Here is a 21665-nt window from a genome sequence, read left to right on the forward strand (position 1 = left end):
TCTGCTCCGGACTGGCAAGGATCATTCATTGGGACAAAGGTATTGCCCATTGGCACTTTGAGTTTGTGTTGATGCCATCAAGAGATATCGTGCATGGTTCTTCTGCTTATTTTCAATTGCATGATTTGTACTTGGATTTCTCAAGGTTTGGTATGAAGAAGGCATTTTATTCTGTTACTCCAAACACTTTTATCCTTTGCTACCCCTTTTGAGCCTTAATTCGTTTTCTTTCATACCACCCTTTTGGAATTAGAAATAGAGTTAGAAAAGAAAAAGAAAAAAAAAGAAGAAAAAAAAAAAGAGAAAAAAAAAAGAAAAAGGAAAAAAAATAGAAAAAGGAAAAAAGGATAAAAAGGAAAAAACAAGAAAAAAAAAGAGAAAAAGAAAAGAAAAAAAACAACCATAAAAGTATTTGCCGGATCTACGTTTAACCTGATTCCTTTGAAGGATACGTAGGCAGCCTTACTCTGAGGTTCGGTCCCAACAAAATAAAAATCCAAAATTCCCCACACTCAATGAAACTGGAGCAGAAGTTTTAGTTTTGTAAATAGATCTTATTCCAAAAGTTGTATGTTAAAACCTCTTTCATTTTAGTTGTTTTGAGCTTTTATACCATCCTTTCTTTTTAACCCATCCAAAAGCCTACATTACGGTCCAAAGAAAGACCTTCCGACCAATCTTTGAGGATGCCAAGTCTAGTTCATGGTAAATGTTCGATCTTCTTGAATCATGGGTAATACCTTGTTCTCAGCACAAAGAGAGAAAATGATAAAAATGAGAGAGTCTTATCGGTGAAAACCCTCATGGGCAATATAAGGCGATGGTGAGTTAAGAAAAAGAATAAAATGAGAGAGGCTTGATGGTGAAAACCCTTCAGGGCACTACAAGTCGACTGAAGATCGTGAATAAGATAGGACAATTGGCGCACTGAAGCCCGGTTTCACAACTTAGAGGTATGACAATAGTTAAAGATTAGACTTGCTTGACATATCAGGCCACTTAATCCAAAATGCATGTCATGATCAGTGGAGTTGGCTTTCAAATCAGATTAGTTCTAGTTCTCTTTCATGGATGAAAATTTTCTTGATAAATACCATCTCTTCTCGTTCTTCTCCTTACTTTGTTCATCTTGATTCGTTTGAGTCTATTTTTGTCAAAACAAGTGAGAAATGACTTCAAAATCTGCTACCAGTTTTTTAATTACACAAAGCAGAGTCTGGCACGCATGTGAAAGTGGCATAAGACATGGGAGAATAGTGTGTGCACTGAGTTGATGACAATAGATGTTCTTTGGGATTCATGTAAAATGCAAAGACTCGGTGAATGTTAGAAAACGAGTGCAATGCATCAGATATAAGGTATTGGACCTGAACGAATCAAGAACTTTCTTGTGATAAAGGCTGCCCGAAAAAGTGGTTGGCCAATAACAAGCACAGTCTTCCAAGTTGATATCAAAGTGCTCATGACAAGTCCAGGAGAAACCGGCCTCGAAGTCAAGGCCACAAACTAACCACCATGTTTTAAACTCACAAGGTATCTTTGTCTCAAACAGTGTTGAAGGCTATGTTCATATCAAATCGTGGAAGCTTGAGTTTTTCAGATGTAATGCCCCAATTCTGCTAAAGCCAAGTCAATTGAGAAGACCATACCCCCCCCCCAGGCATTTTCCCTAGTTGAGAAGAATCTAGTTGAGAGGAATCTTTGTTTTTTCTTAAGTTTAAGAGTCTCGCCTGGAGAATAGGGTCTACTTTTTAGTTTTTTTAAGTTGTTAATCTTTAGTTTTCCTTTAGTTCAGGGGTCCCGCCTGGAGAATAGGGTAAGTTTTTACTTTAGTTAAGCTTAGTTTATAGTTTTCCTCAAGCTCAGACTCACATCTAGGAGACACACTTCCTAGTCTGAGTCTTTCTTGTTATACTTTTTTGGAGATGCACTTCCTAAATTGAGATTTCACCCCTAGGAGTCGCACTTCCTAGTTTGGGTCATTTAAGTTCATCCCTAGAGACGCACTTCCTAGTTTGAGTCACTGAGATTTTACCCCTAGGAAACGCACTTCCTAGTATGGGTCTTTCAAGTTATATTTTTTAGGAGACGCACTTCCTAAACTGAGATTTTACCCCTAGGAGACACACTTCCTAGTCTGGGTCTTTCAGATTATACGTTTTAGGAGATGCACTTCCTAAATTGAGATTCCACCCCTAGGAGACGCACCACCTAGTTTTGGTCGTTTAAGTTCATCAAGGAGACGCACTTCCTAGTTATAGTCATTCAAGCCTTACCTCTAGGAGACACACTTCCTAGTTTGATTCATTCAAGTTTCACCCCTAGGAGATGCACTTCCTAGTTTGGGTTATTCAAGTTTCATCCCTAAGAGACGCACTTCCTAGTTTGGTTATTCTAGTTTCACCCTAAAGGAGACGCACTTCCTAGTATGGGTCTTTCAAATTTTATTTTTAGGAGATGCATTTCCTAATTTTAGGTTACAAGTTTCACCCCTAGGAGATGCACTTCCTAGTTTGGGTTATTTAAGTTTCATCCCTAGGAGACGCACTTCCTAGTTTGAGTCATTCTTGTTATACTTTTTTAGGAGACGCACTTCCTAGTCAAAGTTTGTCAGTTTTACTCTTAGGGGATGCGATTCCTAGTTTAAGTTTTTTTTAGTTTTACTCACAGGAGACGCACATCCTAGTCGAGTCTTTAGTTTTACTCTCATCGTCGCATCCTTCGTCAATAGCATATGTGATTTACAGTTTTGCTAACAAATCACAAATTTTTCTAGTGCAAATTAGGGCAGAAAATTTTGTTTGTTTTGTCTGTTTTGATTCCAGGCACCCACCGGGAGAACGAGGGTCGATATTTCAGAAATTGGTTTCAAGGTTCAAGTCAGTAGCAAGCGCCCACCTGGAGAATGAGGAAATTCAATTCTTTTCAAAGTTATTCCAAATTTCATGTCTATAGCAGGCGCCCACCTGGAGAATGACGGAATTAGTTTCAGAATTTATTTCAAGTTTCAAGCCAATAGCAGGCACCCACCTGGAGAACGAGGGAATTCATTTCAGAGTTAAATTCAAGTTTCGAGTCAGTAGCAGGCGCCCACCTGGAGAATGAGGTAATTCATTTCAAGTTTCAAGCTAGTAGCAGGCGCCCACGTGGAGAACAAGGGAATTCATTTCAAAGTCGATCAAAGTTAGAAGTAGTAGAAGCTCGCCTCAAAGATGCGAGTCAACAGTTGGAGATGCACGACAAGAGTGAGAAAAGATTCAAGACAAAAGAGTAGATAGGATTTTGTAGTTTTCTATTAATTTTTATCTTATTTGCTTTTATTTTGATGTAATGACAGGAACCACATATCGGAACCTCGACTACACTTCAATCGACTCTCTCCACATCGGTATCCTTCTTCGCTCTTTTTACTTCTGAACTACACGTGGCCTGGTTCCTTTATAGCCAAGGACATGTAGGCAGCTCAGATACCAGGGCTCCGTCACAATATTTTTATCCATCTTTTTTTTTTTTTGAATAAGTGTCGGGTCAGAAGTTAATTACATTGCTTACTTAATTCTTTGCTCAAAACTCTTCAAGTTTCCAAGCAAAGAGGGGCAGCTGTAAGCACGTAATTTTTGACCCGCACTGTTTTTAATGTTAGTATTTCCAAAATATTTACTTATTTTTATTTTTACTTTTCGTAGGATTTTAGTCTACTTACTTTTAATTTAAATTTAGAACATAAATTTGAAAACACTAAAAGTAGTTTCATCTTTTCTCTTATTTTTATTTAATTTAGGTCATTAGTAATTTCTAGAGATATTATTTTAACGTTTCTTCGATTTTAGCCTATCTCTCCTTTCTTTTGGTATAAGTATAATCTTCAAAAATACAAAAAAAAGTAGTAGTTTCATATTTAATTTAATTTTAATAGTTTATTCTCTTTAATTAAGATTAATTAGTATTTTGGTAGTATATCTTGTTATCAATATTATTTTTGTAAAAAGAAAAGAATGAATTTTTGGATTAGTTCTTGTTTTTATGTCACAAGACCAACATTTTGAGCCTAATCAGGCCAAATCTTAGGCCCAAATTCGGAGCCCACTTCTTCCCTAACCGTACAAGCTTGATCTTAAATAAAACCTAGGCTTTTGGAGCCCTAAGAAGAAGAGATCAGCCGCCTCATCCCATCTCCTTCACCAAATAAGCCGAAAACTCCCTTCACTGCCGCCCAACGCCCAGCCTTGATCCACTCTGTCAACTAGCCTTCAACTCCACCCCACCAAATCTCCAAGTCTCAGTCGCCGTTTCCTACCAGCCAACCGCCACCCAACTGCCGAAAACCAGCCCCTTTTCACAAAAAACCCGCCAGAAACATGCAACAGTCCCTCCTGCTGCTCGCCGCCGTACTAACACTTGTTTCCGTCGTCAGCCTCTAAAATCCAAAGTTTATAAACACAGAAGGTTAATTGCTCAATTGAAGAAGAAACAAGCTGCTATGTAAGAATGAAACACACACACACACGGTCAAAAAAAGGAAACTAGTTTTCCTCTTCTTTAATACACATAGGATGAAACCTTTTGGTTAAAATATTTGAGAGTGATCGGAGATTATCGTTAGTAGGAAAAGGGGAAAAAGAAGAAAGAAAGACAAAGATGGCAGTAGGCGGGGTGACAAAAGAGTAGGCCATTGGCCAAAACTCCGGCAGCTTTCTGGGGACGGATTCTAGAAAAATAGAACGTCTTGTAGAAGTCTTTGCTAAGGATTTTCAGGTTACCCTATGGTTATTCAAGGATCCTTTCATGCATTATGTTAGGTATCAAGGAAAATCAATTCATGGATTAACGAAAATGTGCAAAAGCTTGTTGTTTGAAGAAACCCTCCACTTCGATTGGTATAATTGTATCTTTTTAAAAAAAAAGGAAAAAAATTTTGCTCAGTCCAATTTCGGGTTTATGGGTTTGCTGATTCGGAATTTGATTCGAAGTGATTCCTGTCGTTGGTTTAATTCGTTGTTCCGGGTTCTATTGTTGCGGTCGTGTTCGGTCTTTTTGTTGTTGCACGTTCCAATTTCATCGTCGAGTCTTGTACACAGTCAGTCTAAGCGTATCTTTGTACTCCTTGATTTTACTCATTTAAAAGAAGCAATCCCAGGTTCAATTCTTACCACTCTCACTTTTATTTTTGCGTCAATTTTCAATGTGATGTGTATAGCATGATACTTATCTATTGTTTCTCAATTCTTCTTGGTTTACGTTCTGTTGGAATTATTATTTGCTAGAATTGTTTGGGTGCTTCATGTTTGGACTGTTTAAATATTGTATACATCTATATGGGCCATAGGATTAGGGGTTTAAACAGAAGAAGAAAAATTAGCATGAACTGTCTTTCATTCATTCATTTTAGTTTATTTTTTATTTTTACTTTTCTTCCATAACTGCTAGGAGCATGTTTAGGCCGTCAACATCTGGGTAGGCATACCTTTAGGATTTTGTTCGAATTTTTGAGGTAAGAGGTCGTCCCCTTTTAGTTTATTATGGTTTCATCAGGTGAATGCCCCGAAGAGTTAGTATATATTATTATCCGGGGTATGCCACGAAGTGAATGTAAACGAAGGCAGATGCTGGATCGTAGAGGAAGCATAATGTAAGATAGCTTAGAGCTTTAGTATATTTTCTTCCAGTACTTCTTTTTCTTTTCTCTTATTTTTTCTTTTATTAGGCGGGGACGACCTCGAGCCTCTTTCGTGTTTATTTTCACTTTTGTGTGTTTACACCTCAATCTGAGTACTCTTAAGAGCCAATTTGATCAAGTGCACAACTGTGACCTTCACAGGACTCGGGGAATGCCTAACACCTTCTCCCGGAGTCAAATGAACCTCCATACCTAGAATTTCTGGTGCAAACTGGTTTTAGAGTCCAAATGTGTTTTGAAGAAAAATTCTTATTTAGAACAAACGGTGACCTGGCACACCGAAACCAAATGTTAGGTGGTGACTCTGAAAATCTTTCGAAACATAAATTTTTGTCACGTTCAAATTGAAAACCCTTTTGAGCTTCAAACGTCACTTTTATTATTATGCTTGGCAAGTAACAGCAGTTCAGTCGTAGCATTTCTCTGCATATCGAGGGAAGTGCTCTTCAACTCCTCAATCAACGTTTTTACTTGCTCCTCAACTTCTGAAAGATCTGCCCTTCTTTCAACTGTAGTAGAAGAAACTATTCTTTGAAACCTCTCGATTGGTCTGCGCCATATCAGTTGATTACGAGCTTACATCTCTGGTTTAGATGGAAATTCTGGCTCCTTTGGATGGATATAAGCAGCAGGCTTGGAATCCAACCCAACATCCCTTGAAGCAACAAAAGCATCTTCTGACAACTTATTTCCATCACTGGGAATTACAGGGGAAAAATTTGAATTAGAAAGCGTGCTGGGTGCCAAGGTTGTTCAATTATGACCCAGAGGGAACTGGTCATCAGCTACCAATGTACTATGACCATGTGAACATATCTCTCCAGAGTGGGTCATCTGGTCTTCACTCTTAATACGCATCATTTCAACATCAAAAGCAAGTACATTACCACCAACTCCAGGAGAAGATTCCCTTAAAGAGGAGCGGGGATGAGATGGAGATGATTCTTCTCTTTGGCTTACAGTTGATGAAATCAAACTCTTTCTCGGAGAACCTGAAGATTGCATGGAGTCTGGTGACAAAGATGGCTAGTTCAAGCTCAAAGACTTCATGGGATCAGATAGCTTTACATTGTTTATTTCTCACCAGTTTGTGATAAGTGCCTTAACAGTGTAGCTAGGAATGAGATTTGTATGTCCCAGAGTTTGCCGTGTCTTGGGGAAAACACTGAGGCCAAGATCAATCCCTCCTAATAAAAGCCCTTTCATAGGTTTGACAAGAGGACAACAAAAAATCAGGAGGTATTGGCACAACGGTACAGCTCTGGGACTGATTGTTGGTGACAAAGCAATCGTGCATATAAGAAACAAGAGTTATCATTTGCTCAATATATTCAACTTATTCACTCTTTTCAGCTGGTTCTGCATGTAGACATGTGATTTTTGACCCTCCCCAAGATTTTTTATATTTTAGCAAGTAAATATTTAGTTTAGGCCTAATATCTCTATTTCAACTGATTTTGACTCTTTTACTTTATTTCGTCACAAAAATAAAAATTACAAAAAAATATTTTAGTTTATGTATCTTTCACAAATTTAAATAATAAATGTACAAAAATAGTACCTTATTTTTATTTTTATATAATCTTGAAAACATAAAAAATAGTTTCATGCTTTAATACAGCTTAGTTTAATTAATTAAGATTAGTTTTATATTTTATATTATAAATTGTATATAATTTTAGAAGGAAGAGTTAGTTTTGGGTTGGTTTATCCCATCTTAATGAATTTTGTAGTCCATTTTTAGACTTGGATCCAATTTTGAGGTCCAAATAACCTAAGCCCAATACCCAATACCCAACCCTAAGACCTAACCTTCAGCACCCTATACATATACACTCCAAAACCCCTAACCTAGAGGGAAGACCTGAAAGGATCCGCCGTTGCACAGATAGGGAGCCGTTTTTGAGAATTGGAAATACATAATAGACCCCTAGCTTCATCTTCTTCAAGGAAAAAAATCACAGATCCTGTCTTAACACACACAGCCTTCACCCTCACAAAACCGACGAAGCTTCTTCTTCTTCCAAGGAACCTAGACCCTAACCGAGCACCCTCCTCACAAAAGCAGCCGCAACTGCCGACTTCGACCCCTCTGCTCTTTCACTCGAGCTGCTGCCTCACCGGAATTGGTCACCAGCGAGTGATGACGCTGCTGTCAGCAGCAACGGACAGAGCTAACCCTCATTTTTCTGAAGAGCAGCTGCAAATCCAGTCCTCAAAGCTTCAGCTCTTCAAAACAAGTTTTTGAATTCAATTTCTGGTCAGGGAGATCTTCGTTTGAGATCGTTGCTCTTCGTTTCCGTTTGAGGTCCTTCCGTCGTTCTGATTTAGCTCGCTGTTCCTACTCGGTTGTACTGTTGCTTCTCTGACAAACTTTTGGAGTCGAGGTTCACGGTTCCGGTTTCGATTGTTGTTGTTCTGTTCGTTTTCTGTCGCACTTTCAGATTCCGACGCCGGTTCTATTTGTTGGCCATGAGGTTTAATACATTTGGTTAACTTTAAGTCATTTTCAGCCATTTCAAAAGGTTCACTCTGACCTCTTTATTATTTCCTATGTGGTGACATTTGAAACATGTTAGCGTGATATTTTCTTGCCGTTTGATTCTATTTTGTTGGGTAAATGTAATAGCTAAAGTGAGATTTCAGCTTTGTTGGAAATAAAAACATGTACTGGTGGTTTGATAGGAAAATTAATAGCTTTGTTAATAGGAAAATTAAATTAACAAATTAATAGATTTATTGGTGGTTTGAGTAGTATAACAAGTACTGGTGGATTTGGAGCTTGGAAAATTTGTAGCATATCATTTCTAAATTTTGTGCCCAAATTGATGTATATATCTTTGCTTTCTCTGTTGTAAAACGCTAATTGTCAATTTCATGAAATTTTCCTTGTTACAGTGTAGTAGATTCCTCATGTATTTATTTTCTTCTGCCTAATTTCCGAGTTCGAAATTCTTATTGGCAACTCACCTTTCCCGTGTCGATGCAACTTTGTGAACCTCTTTCTTTGTGTTGAAATAACGGTTAAGGAAGGAGCATACTGTTGATGCAAAAAGCTTGAATTATATTTGGGCTTTATGGATACGTCCTTAGCAAGAAGTATTCTACTGATGCTTGGCAATAATCTCAAGGTAGGAAAATAATTCATAAATATAATAGCTTGCTTTAGGCATGATTAATAAATAAATCATGGGTATGGTTCCCGTGGCATGGTCGTGATACCCAATCCCTAATTCGGGTGTGCATTTCATGTGACCCGACCGTAACTTCGAATAATAATAAAATAAACATGTCGTAAATTGCGGGTGCATTTCATGTATCGCGGTTTGCAACGTCTACCAAAATTGCAAGTAAATGACAATTGTGCCTTGTTCCGGAAATAAATTCCACAAATACTAAAAGCGGTAAAAAAGTGAAAAATGCACGTAGGTTTAAATGTGTCATTAATCAGATAATCAGGCCATTAGTAATAGTTGAGCGACCGTGCTAAAATCACGAAATCCGGGAATGCCTAACACCTTCTCCCGGGTTAACAGAATTCCTTACCCGGATTTCTGTGTTTCGCAGATTGTAAAACAGAGTCAAACTTCCTTGATTCGGGATTTTAAATCGGTGACTTAGGACACCATAAATTATCCCAAGTGGCGACTCTGAATTTAATATAAATAATTCCGTTTCGATTGTCACATAAATTAAAAAAACTCCCTTATATGCCCTTTCGGGTAGAAAAAGGAGGTGTGACACCGCATTCTCTTTCAATTTTTCAAAGGCCACGAGCTCAATCGAAAGCTCTTGGTTTGAGTTCAAGCTTAGGCAATCAGCAATTTTGGCAAAGCTATCTGAGCTGGTTCCCAAGCCTTCCACTTGAGATTTAATAACCTTTGTGATTGTCATTGATGCTATTTCATAATCTACATACTTAATTTTCAGTATATAGAGCTTCCATCCAAGCAAAAGACATCCACATTAAAAATGGGGGAAAATTGACAAACACAGTGAAGAAAGATAGATAGATAGATAGAGACAGAGAGAGTAGGGAGGAAGATTTCACAGCAGGGTCAGATGAATGAAACTCTAAGTTGCTCGGACTCAGGTGTGGATCTAGAGGTCGGCTCCTTCATGATGTAAATTTTAAGATCAGAGTACAGATCCAGGTAATGATATAGGTGCGGGGACGGCTAAAAATAATTCAAATATCTAAAAATAGAGTTCTAGAAATATGTCTAAATTATGAATATTATGTGGGAAAAATTACAAGGTATTCCAAGAAGAGAAAATATTGATCAAGGTGATAATTCGAGAAGGAGATAAAAGGAAAAGGATTGACATAGAAATTTCAATATGCAAGGTATTCCATTTTCTTCAGTTTCAACCCTAGCTATTGCTTTGATTTGTTTCTGTCCTGAATTTCTCCGTCGATTTTGGTCAAGGTACCCAAAAACAGTTGACCAGATCCGCTACGGATCCCACACCTACGTCGTGTCGACACGGGTGCGTCACCAAAAGTGAAGAGTCCGAACAACTTAGATAAAAACTATAAGGATAGAAAGAACAGACATGTTTTTAGTTCCTACCTCAAGAGTTGTCAAAGTTACATCGGCAGGAAGGCTTTTATAAGAAGATTTAAGAAGCTTAAATATTTCCAGGCTACATGATCGAATTTTCCCAATCATTGGTTCAACTTGCAAGACCTATATATCATCTAAAATCAAAACAACAGCAAGAAAGATATTATACAATTTAGCTGAAAATACTGAAAATGTGTTAGCCATGAAAAGTTGGTGGGGGATTAGGTCCACATCATCTCTTTGGGCTACCTTCATCAAAAACAAACATTGTGTAAGGGCCCATTTAGCCTTAAAGAAACTGGCTCCAGGTAACTCTCATGCTTGGAGTCATGTTTTCAAGGTGAGAAATACTGCAAAGAAGCATATGGTTTGGTAGTTAAACTTTGGTTCTAGTAGTTTTTGGTGAGATAATTGGTTATTAAAGGGCCCATTGGCAGCCTTGGTTCCTAACACTAGTAAGTTTGCTAAGACCTTGGTTGGGGAGTTCATTACAAATGTTCACTTGAACATTTGTAAGCTGAAGGACACCTTACCAGATCAATTAGTCCATCACATCAACTCCATAGTCATTGGCAATCAAGACTGATGATCAAGTCTTCTGGGAACTACTCGATAATGGCAAATACTCTATCAAGAGTGCTTGGAATCTGGTAACGAAATCTAGACCTAAAGTGCAATTCATCGACAAGGTATGGAACTCTAATATCCTTTTTTAAATGTCCTTTTTGGTTTGGAGATTATGGAAAGGTAAACTTCATTTTGATAAGGTGATTACTAAGTTTGGCAGGCAAATTGTTTCTAAATGTAGCTGTTATCTAAACCCTTCTACTGATAGCATGAATCATGTATTCATAGAGGGACAAGCAGCTAGTTATACTTGGAATCTATTTGGGAATGCTCTTGGTATCCTTTATCACCCCCACCTCATTAAATATATGCTTAACAACTGGTGGACTACTAAGGATGCCAATGATGTACATAGATTAGTTCTTAATATAACTCCTATTATCCTATGTTGGTTCTTGTGGAAATGATTCTGTGTGTGCAGGTATGGTGATCATAAAACTTTCAACATATATAGACTGCACCGTCAAATCTCTTGGAATGTTGAGGCTGCAATCAATAAGGCTTATCATAAATGCAGTCTCAGAATGCCATGGAATAGCTTTTGTGACGTATTGCCAAGACTACAACCTGTCCACAAATGCATTGTGGTCCAATGAAGGAAACCAGATAGGGGCAAGGTCAAGATCAACAGTGATGAGAGCTATCTTCAAGATGAAAGAAAGGCAAGGCTAGGAGGAGCCCTTAGAGATGAGAATGGAGACATCATCATGGCGTCTTCAATACCCTTCAATGGCGAAAATCACAACATTGCTAAAGCTTAGGCAGCGTGGACTGGTATCAATTGGTGCGTGCAGAATGACTCACACAAGCCATCCTCGAATTGGACTCTCTTTACCTTGTAAATATCCTTCGTAAGGAGAGTACAACTAACTATAGACTGAGCAAAATCGCAAACAACATTTGAGACATTCTAAACACCTCTGAAATCCAGATTATGCACTGCTTTAGAGAGGAGAATCATCTTGCTGATTGTTTAGCTAAAATGGCACAAAAAAACACAATAGGCTGCTTTCTTCTACTCCAACCAACAAGTGCCCAAGGAAGCTAAGGGTCCTCTTATGCTGGATAAAGACCAGATGCCTAGCATAAGGAACAAATATGATAAGGCCTATTTTTTTGTTAGCTAGGCTTTTTGTAACTTGAGCCGGGCGACCTATTTATAATTGCATACGCCTCATCTTTTGAAATGTGTGCTCTACCCTTGTGTTTTAATAACGAAAGTTTGTTTTCTGATTAATATACAACACCCTCAGTTATACTGGGAAAATTTAAAAAAAAAACACTCATTCAGATAAGGATCTCTGACATTCTAAAAGGATTTAAAATTTGCTTCATTTGAGCCAAAAAAAGTATATTTCAAAGACACAACTGTCACGAGGAAGATGATCAGTGTTTAGTCATGCTCATAATTTTTTTTCTTAAGTTTGTTCATAATCTTAATGTGTTCTCATATCACACTTTTAGCGATGCGACTCTTGGACTTTGCCACTCTGGACTAAACGTGCTCCCTTATCCTTCTCTAAGTGATACATTTTATTTCCCAGAGTTCCTCCCTTGCTTTTTTCAGAAATTTACTAATAACGTGTCTCCTCCTTCAATTCTGTACTACACTACCTGTTTAAGTTAAATACTCTGAAGACGTATCCTTAAAGTAACATTTATGTCCATTATATTATTTGTATGAGCCATGTTATTAGAGTGTATAACAGGGAAGTCCGACGACTGAGTACCAAAAAAAAATAAAAGTCAAAAAGTCATACATATATGAATATTACTTTAACTCATTTATTCCACAGGCATATTTACAAAGAAAAGGAATATCCACCATGAAAATTTAGCAGTCACGTTGGAACTACATCAAGGTTACTACAACAAGGACAATCAAATTGTATATTTGTTACGACTTGTCCATGGGATTAACAACATCATACATGAAACATAACATTGCGAAGTGATTTGATATGATCTGCTTGATCCTCTTTATGCTTTACTAACAAAGGCCTACGATGTGATCCTAATCTATTGAGATGCCTCACTACTGTATTTTGAAATGTGTGGATCCATGAATCATTAGTCATGATTCGATCAAGCCTTTTCCAGACCCTTTTTTTAGGATACCAATTATTACACCAGGTATAAATTGAGCCAACAACCCAGCATCTGATACCCCACAAAGATCAAGACATTCTGCAAAATCATAGCTTTTTCAGGCTCTATATGGTCCGCCTCCCAACTTTTCACAAGGTTTCATGATAACATTAAAGTCCCTCCTACACATCATGCACCATCAATCTATGACTCTGTATTCACCAGACTTTCCCAAAGATCTTTCCTCTCCACAGAGGGACACTTAGCAGAAACAACAGTTATAAAAATTCCATCATCATCATTATTTGTTTCAAACCGTAGAGTCATTTGTTGGTCATCCATACTTAGCACAGTAGCATTCGCATACTCTGTCAAAAAACACCATATTTGTCCAATAGCATTAGACATACAATGTTCAAAACCCTAAAATCTTTTTGTAACGACCCAGCCGGTCGTTTTGAGAAATTAAGCTCTGTTTGGTAGCATAAGGTCTGGAACAGCTTCATAATATGAGTATCGACTTGCGTGCATGGTTGAATTCAGTTAACGGATGATTCAGAGTCAAATTGGAAGAAGGAATCTAGTTTTGGAAGTTTGAATAGTGAGAATTGACCGGAGTTGGACTTTTGAGTAAACGGCCCCAGAATGGGTTTTGGGTGATCTCAACAGCTTCGTATAGTGATTTTGGACGTAGGCGTGCATTCGGATTGTGTTTTAAAGGTCCGTAGCTAATTTAGGCTCGAAATGCTGAAAGTTGAATTTTTGAAGTTTCCGGTTCGATAGTGAGATTTTGATATCGGGGTCGGAATGGAATTCCGGAAGTTGGAGTAGCTCCGTAGTGTTGAATTTGACGTGTGTGCAAAATTTCAGGTTATTCGGACGAGGTTTGATAGACTTTTTTATCGAAAGCGTAATTTGAGAGTTTTTGGAATTCTTAGGCTTGAATCCGATGAAAAATTGGTGTTTCGATGTTGCTTTGAGCGTTCTGAAGGCTGGAACAAGTTTGAATGATGTGTTAGGATTGGTCGGCATGTTTGGTTGAGGTCCCAGGGGCTCGGTAGTGTTCCGTGTGGCCACGGGTTATTTTTCCCTATGTTTGAACAGCTGTTTTGGTATCTTGGTGTTTCCTTCTATGCGATTGCATAGGCATAGCCGCGATCGTGTAGTACAATGTCAAGCTGCCATATTTTCCTTCATTGCGTTCGCACAGATAGCTTCGCTATCGCATAGTGTAGCTCTGGGCCTCAACATTTTTTCTTCTTGCGATCGCGTAGCACAAAATTTGGACAGTAGATTTTCCTTCTACGCGATCACATCAGTCCTTTCGCGATCACGTAGCACACATTAGGCCAGCAACTATTTCTTCTATGCGATCGCATCTCTTCTCCCGCGATCGCGATGTACAAATACCTGGGCAGTATTTAAATAGCCCCATCAGCGACCCTTCTTCATTTTTCCAGCATTTTTGGAGGACATTGAAGCTTTTGAGGGAGATTTTTGAGGAAACCAAAGGAGAATATCTTGGAGGTAATATTCTTGACTTCAAAACTCGTTTATATGTGATTATAGGTCTAATAGTGGTAAAATTAGGGAAAAATCAGTGCGAAATGGGTAAATTAGGGCTAGAGATTAAAGAGACCTTAAAATAGTATTTGAGGGGTCAATTGAACTCCGATTTCAAGTGTTCTTGATATGTATAAACTGGTGAGAGTACGAGGGTTCTCAAAATGTGAATTTTACCCGGTTCCAAGGTGAGGGCCCGAGGGCATTTTGTCATTTTACCCAAAATTTCAGATTAGCTTAGAATTTTTTGTAGAATCAGTTGCTGAAGTGTTATTTACTATACAATTGAATTGAATAGATTTGAGCCATTTGGAGTTGAGTAGTCTGGCAAGAAACGTTGTTTCGGTGGATTTTGAGTCGGTTCGAGATATGTATTTTGCCTAACCTTGTGTGGGGGACTTCCCCTTAGGATTGAATCTGCTGTGTTGATTGTAGTTCGTGGACGCGAGGTAACGAGTGCTTGCTCGGACTATTTGTGGAAAAATTGGCCTTTTAGGGTTCTTAGATCCTTATATTCACTGTGTATGAATGTGTACTTGATATGCTTGAGTTTTCCACTTACTAGTTTCACCTCTACATGCTCTAATTGGAATTAATTGCTCATGATTCATTCTTATTGCCTATTTGACTCTTATCTTGCTTAACTGAAGATTTTACCTCTTCTTTTGTCATGCTATCTTTCATAACTGCTCATCCTTAATGGAAATTATTGTATATTTCTTCGTAAATTGCCCAACCTTAAAAGAAGTTTAGATGATCTATATTTAGTTGACATTTCCTTATTTGGAATTATTTGATTCGTGCTAGTTCCTTGTTGTTGATTACATATTGTGGGATCGTGCTTCATATTATTTCCCCTTGTTGAGTTGTTCTTATCACGCTTAGTATTCTCTATTGTGGTTATTTCTTGTGAGCAGTATTTTACCGTCTGTCTGTGATCGAAAGTCTTGAGTTGATTGCTTGTCGTGTTCTTTATTATATATTGTCATTGTGTTTGTCGTACGTGTTGTAGGTGTGCACGAGTTTCTGCTCGTTGTTGATATTGTGATGCACGAGGTTTTTGCCGTGCGGCTATTGTTATGGGTTGCACAGAGTTTCTGCCTGCTCATTGCTACTATGATTATATTGCACATGCGCGTGACAAGGCGGGTATGTTATTATATGCTTATATGTGGGTTGCGCATGTGGCGAAACAATGTGGGAACATTATGATGAACGTATGGAAACAAGGCGGCACTTATTATGTTATATTTGCACACGTGGCGAGATAAGTGCAGTCAGGATTGATTGTGATGATTTGTTATGGCCTGGGGCATTCTTGTTGGTTAATATTGTGTTGTTGTACGCTTACCTGTACGAGCCTTAATCCCGTGGAAGTTGTGAGGAAACATCTTACTGATGTCCGTCTTTTTTCCTTACGCTTATTAGCTGTTAGGAACTAGTTAAAGCACTTGCATAAGCATACACGTAGTGAGAACATCCTATGGTATGTGAATTCCTGATTCTTCTGATATAGATGTCACCCTGTTTACTTGTTATATCTGTGTGAAAAAGTGGCTCAGTTAGAAGTGAGGTGTCAGAGCATACCATGAGGTGATGGGGGCACGAGATGCCAAGGTGTCATAGATTTCAGGGTACGGACATCGTGAGCTCTAATTTGTCGAGATTCGGTACTTCTGAAATTGTTGGAATAAGACCTGATGTGACACTGTCTGTAGGACCTGAGTTATTGCTTACTTTATGTATTACGATATTAGGATTTGGTTTTGTGTTTTTAGCTCGTCTTCTATGTCATTATTTTGATTTCGCTGTTACTTGTATTTTTTCCTTATTGATTTATATTGTTAGCCAGTTTCGTGATAGTCTTACATATACCATATGTTCATTGTCATATCTGTACAGTTTATGACCGGTAGGTGATCTTGATGTTCTCGTCATATCACCAGGTTATCTGATACTACTAGGTAACGCTGTGGTGTGCTCATGCTACTCTTCTGAACATTTGTTGTGCAGATCAGTACTTTTCACTCAGTCTTATATCCTTTGAGGCGAGACGCTTCTGTAGTGACTTCGAGGTATATCCTGCGTCCGCAGACCGAGGAGTCCCTTTCTATTTCTAGTAGATAAGTATACCCTTCGTAGTTTTTCTTTTTGTTAGATCATTTTTGAGTTTAGAGTTCTTATGTATCTCTAGCTTGCTGATCATGGGGTCCGGATTTTAGAGTGTGTTAGGTTGAGATTTTGTACTGTTATTTCCAGGCGACATCTTAAACACTATTTTATTTTACTATTTCGGTTTTTAAATTATTTCTTCCGCAATTATTGTTTATATTCTACATTGTTAGGCTTACCTAGTTGTAGAGACTAGGTGCCGTCACGATGGTTCACGGAGGCGAACCGGGGTCATGACAAGTTGGTATCAGAGCTCTAGGTTCAAAGGAGTCATGAATCACAAGCCGGTTTATTAGAGTCTCGCGGATCGGTACGGAAACGTCTGTACTTATCTACGAGAGGCTATGTAACCATTAGGAAAATTCCATTTCATTTGATTTCTCTGTCGTGCGAGATTTTTGACATCACAACCCTAAACCCTTGTCTTCCATTCTCTCAAAGATGGTGAGGACACGTGCTAGCAGAGATGATCAGGTAGAGCCGTCAATATGAGCCGCCAGCATTGTAGTCTAAATACAACTACAGGGCCAAAAATATACGGAATAAAATTTAGAACCAAAGGAAGTAATTCGGTGCCGCGAATGCTGGCGGTCACTCTGCTCAGCTACGATAGCAATACCTTCAACCAGCTCAAAACCCACTACTGGGTGAACAATACCTGCATCTGCATGCGAGGTGCAGGGAGTAAAGTGAGTACTCCAACCCAGTGAGCAATAAAAATGAATAACGGCTGAGAATATAAAATCCCACACAGGCACAGATAATGCTATCTCAAACAATAAAATCAAGTAAACAGCAGGGACCAGTGAAACATAGCAAGAAATTCTCTTTGAAAACAATTAATAAAACAAGTATGCTTAAGTATGGTCAGTCATTGTTACCTAACCGGTCAGCCATTGTTACCTGACCCAACGCGTGTTTCAGTGCCATTGTTACCACTGGTCAGCCATTGTTACCTGACTGGTCAGTCATTGTTACCTGACCAAAACACGTGTGACAGTGTCATTGTTACCACTGTCCAATTCTAAATGGGTACCCGCGCTCACTGTGGGTGTGCAGACTCCGGAGGGGCTCCTACAGCCCAAGCGCTATATCATCNTCTTATGGAAAATACATGTTGTTCTTGACAGTATGTTAGGTACTCAATGATAACTATTTTAAGAAAAGAATTATGTAGTTTGAATATGTCACGACCCAAGTTCTCCCTCCGTGAACTGTCATGACGGCACCTAGTCTCTTCGACTAGGTAAGCCTAACAATTTGCGGAAGAAGAAATAAAGATACAAATCTAACAATCAACAGGGTAATTATAATAAAGGAGTTTAAAATGCTGCTTGGCATATACAATAATAACACTCTCAAACTGAACATAGCACTCCCAAAATCCGGAATCTCATGAATCAATAGCTAAAGAAGTACATAGTGTTCTAACTCCAGAAGTCTAAACGAAGAAAAATACAAGAAAGCCTATAACTGAAGGGAGAATAGAGAGGGACTTCTAGGTCTGCGGACGCGGCAGATTTACCTCGAAGTCTCTGGATCGCCTTGCCTCACGAATAGTATGGCTGAGCAGAAGAACCTGGATCTGCACATGAAAAACATGTGCAGGAAAAGGCATGAGTACACCACAGCGGTACCCAGTAAGTTTGAAGCCTAACCTCGATCGAGTACTAACGAGATCAGGTCAGGGCCCTACCGGTTGTACATATATAACAAGGTAAAACAGTGAGAAATATGGCAGTATAGTTAAAATACTAACAGTAAATAAAAAATGGAATCACAGAAAGAATAACTTAGTACACAGAGATAGCAACAAGGGATCTCAATGTCCCGTAGTCCCAAACATAAATTTACAGAGGATCTCCCGGGATACCGTCCCGTAGTCCAAATCGTAAATGCGCAGGAGGATCTCCCGGGATACTGTCCCGTAGTCCCAAATATAAATGTGCAGGGGGATCTCCCGGAATACCGTTCCGTAGTCCCAAAGTAAACATGCAGGGGGATCTCCCGGAATACCGTTCCGTAGTCCCAAAGTAAATACACAACCAAATCATTATACAGAACAGTCTCAGCCTGAAAGTCTACACTTCTATTCATGTTCGTATCAAAGAAACAGGTAATTCCTACCCTAAACATGCTACACAGAATCCAAGTAAGCAATTAGAATAGATAAGACAGTTAATGCATGTAAGCATGCTTTCCTAAGCTAAGCAGGAGGATACATGAACTAATATTTCTCAATTCAACGAAAAACGTNTTTAAATTTATAGTTGGTTCTGTTTCTAATTAATTAAAATTTGAATTATCTTGTGAAAAATACATGTTGTTCTTGACAGTGTGTTAGGTACTCATTGATAACTGTTTTTAAGTGTTTTAAGAGAAGTATTATGTAGTTTGAATATGTCACCACCCAGTTCTCCCTCCGTGAACTATCATGACGGCACCTAGTCTCTTCGACTAGGTAAGCCTAACAATTTGCGGAAGAAGAAATAAAGATACAAATCTAACAATCAACAGGGTAATTATAATAAAGGAGTTTAAAATGCTGCTTGGCATATACAATAATAACACTCTCAAACTGAACATAGCACTCCCAAAATCCGGAATCTCATGAATCAATAGCTAAAGAAGTACATAGTGTTCTAACTCCAGAAGTCTAAACGAAGAAAAATACAAGAAAGCCTATAACTGAAGGGAGAATAGAGAGGGACTTCTAGGTCTGCGGACGCGGCAGATTTACCTCGAAGTCTCTGGATCGCCTTGCCTCACGAATAGTATGGCTGAGCAGAAGAACCTGGATCTGCACACGAAAAACATGTGCAGGAAAAGGCATGAGTACACCACAGTGGTACCCAGTAAGTGCCAAGCCTAACCTCGATCGAGTACTGACGAGATCAGGTCAGGGCCCTACCGGTTATACATATATAACAAGGTAAAACAGTGAGAAATATGGCAGTATATTTAAAATACTAACAGTGAATGAAAAATGGAATCACAGAAAAAATAACTCAGTGCACAAAGATAGCAACAGGGGATCTCCCAGGATAACGTCCCGTAGTCCCAAACGTAAATGTACAGAGGATCTCCCGGGATACTATAACAACCCGGCCGGTCGTCTTTGGAATTTAGGCCCCGATCCCCTATTAACTGTTTCCCCCAAGCTTATTTCTGCTATTTTGATTTGGCGGGATGTTTGGTTTTGAGTTTCGGAGAGTTTTGGGACAGTTAGTCCCTAAATGAGAGCTTAAATGTTGGAAAACTGACCATAGTCAGAACAGCGTGAAGACGGCCTCAGAACGGAAATCCAATGGTTCCGTTAGCTTTGTTAGATGATTTCGGGGTTGGGAGCGTGTTCGGAATGTGTTTTGGAGGTCCGTAGCTAATTTAGGCTTGAAATGCCGAAGTTTGAATTTTTGAAGTTTCCGGTCCAATAGTTAGATTTTGATCCGAGGGTCGGAATGGAATTCCGGAAGTTGCAGTAGCTCCGTCATGTCATTTGGGATCTGTGTGCAAAATTTCAGGTCATTCGGACGTGATTTGGTTAGGTTTTTGATCGAAAGCGTATTTTTAGGGAATTTGGAATTCTTAGGCTTAAATCCTTGACTAATTCGAGTTTTCGATGTTGTTTTAGGTGGTTTAAGGATTAGTACAAGTTTGAAGGAGGTATTAGGTGTTGTTGGTGCTTTTGGTTGAGGTCCCGGGGGCCTCGGGATGATTTCGAATGGTTGACGGGAAGATTTTTTGAAGTTGAGAGATTGCAGACTTTGCTGCTTCCGATATTTTCGCATCTGCGGTTTGGGGGCCGCAGATGCGGCTAGTGGTACCGCAGATGCGGATTTTTGGGTGTCCTTCAGGTTCCGCAGATGCGGAAGTTTCGCTGCAAAAGTGGTTTCGCATCTGCGGAAGAAGAACCGCAGATGCGGCTCCTGGCCCTCTTAGTGAAAGTCGCAGATGCGACAAATGGTCCGCAGAAGAGGGACCGCAGATGCGGTCCCTTGACCGCAAAAGCGGAAATCTCTGGGCAGAAATATGAAATTCGAGGGTTTAGTTTCAAAAGTTAGATAAATCAAATTCGAGCTCGGGAGAGGGCGATTCTAAGAGGGATTTGAAGAGGAGATCATTGGGTAACATTTCTTTAACCCTTTCTAGTTATATTCCATCAACCGTAGGTTAATTTCATCATTTGATTTTGGAATTTTGGTGGAAATTGTGGGAAAAGTTCTTAGACCTTTAATTGAGGATTTGAGGGGTCATTTGGACTCCGATTTCCATGTTCTTGTTATGTATGGACTCGTGAGAGTACGAGGGTGCTGAAAATGTTAAATTCATCCGATTCCGAGATGTTGGCCTGAGGGGCGTTTTGGTCATTTTACATAACTTCGCGTAGTAGCTTTGAATTGAATTGTAGAATCAGTTACTTGAGATGTTATTTACGATATGTTATTGAATTGAATAGATTTGGTCTATTTGGAGTCGGATACTCGTGGCAAAAGCGTGGTTTCTAGTTGATTTTGAGCCGGTTCGAGGTAAGTGGCTTGTCTAACCTTGTGTGGGGGACTATTTCCCTTAGGATTGATGTTGTGTTAGTTGAAATGCCTCGTGCGTGAGGTGACGAGCGCGCACTTGTGCTAATTGTTGGAAATCCGGTCTTCCTTTAAAATAGGCTTGAATTGTGTTCCTCCTTTCGTTACTTACACTATTTGGATATTAAACCTGTTGTAGCCTAGAGAAGCATGCCTACTTGACTAAATTGTTTTATCTGTCTTAACTATCTTAATTGCACTACGTGAATCATGTTAGGTTAGGATTACCTGCTTCACTTTGATATGAAATTGTTTGGATTGAATTTTGTTGTTGCTGTGTATTTATTTTGGGACTACGGGACGGTATTCCGGGAGATCCCCCTGCACTTTATTTTGGGACTACGGGACGGTATCCCGGGAGCTCCCCTGTATGTTTACTTTGGGACT

At 39.0% G+C, this 21665-nt stretch overlaps 1 pseudogene; it reads right to left on the bottom strand.

Annotated features, from left to right (window-relative positions):
* The window catches only part of LOC109217685, a 26253-nt pseudogene extending 10339 nt beyond the window's left edge, over window positions 1-15914 (bottom strand).
* Between the last annotated feature and the right edge of the window lie 5751 nt (window positions 15915-21665).

Source organism: Nicotiana attenuata, unplaced genomic scaffold (genome assembly GCF_001879085.1).
Source record: "Nicotiana attenuata strain UT unplaced genomic scaffold, NIATTr2, whole genome shotgun sequence".
NCBI classification, from domain to species: Eukaryota; Viridiplantae; Streptophyta; class Magnoliopsida; order Solanales; family Solanaceae; genus Nicotiana; species Nicotiana attenuata.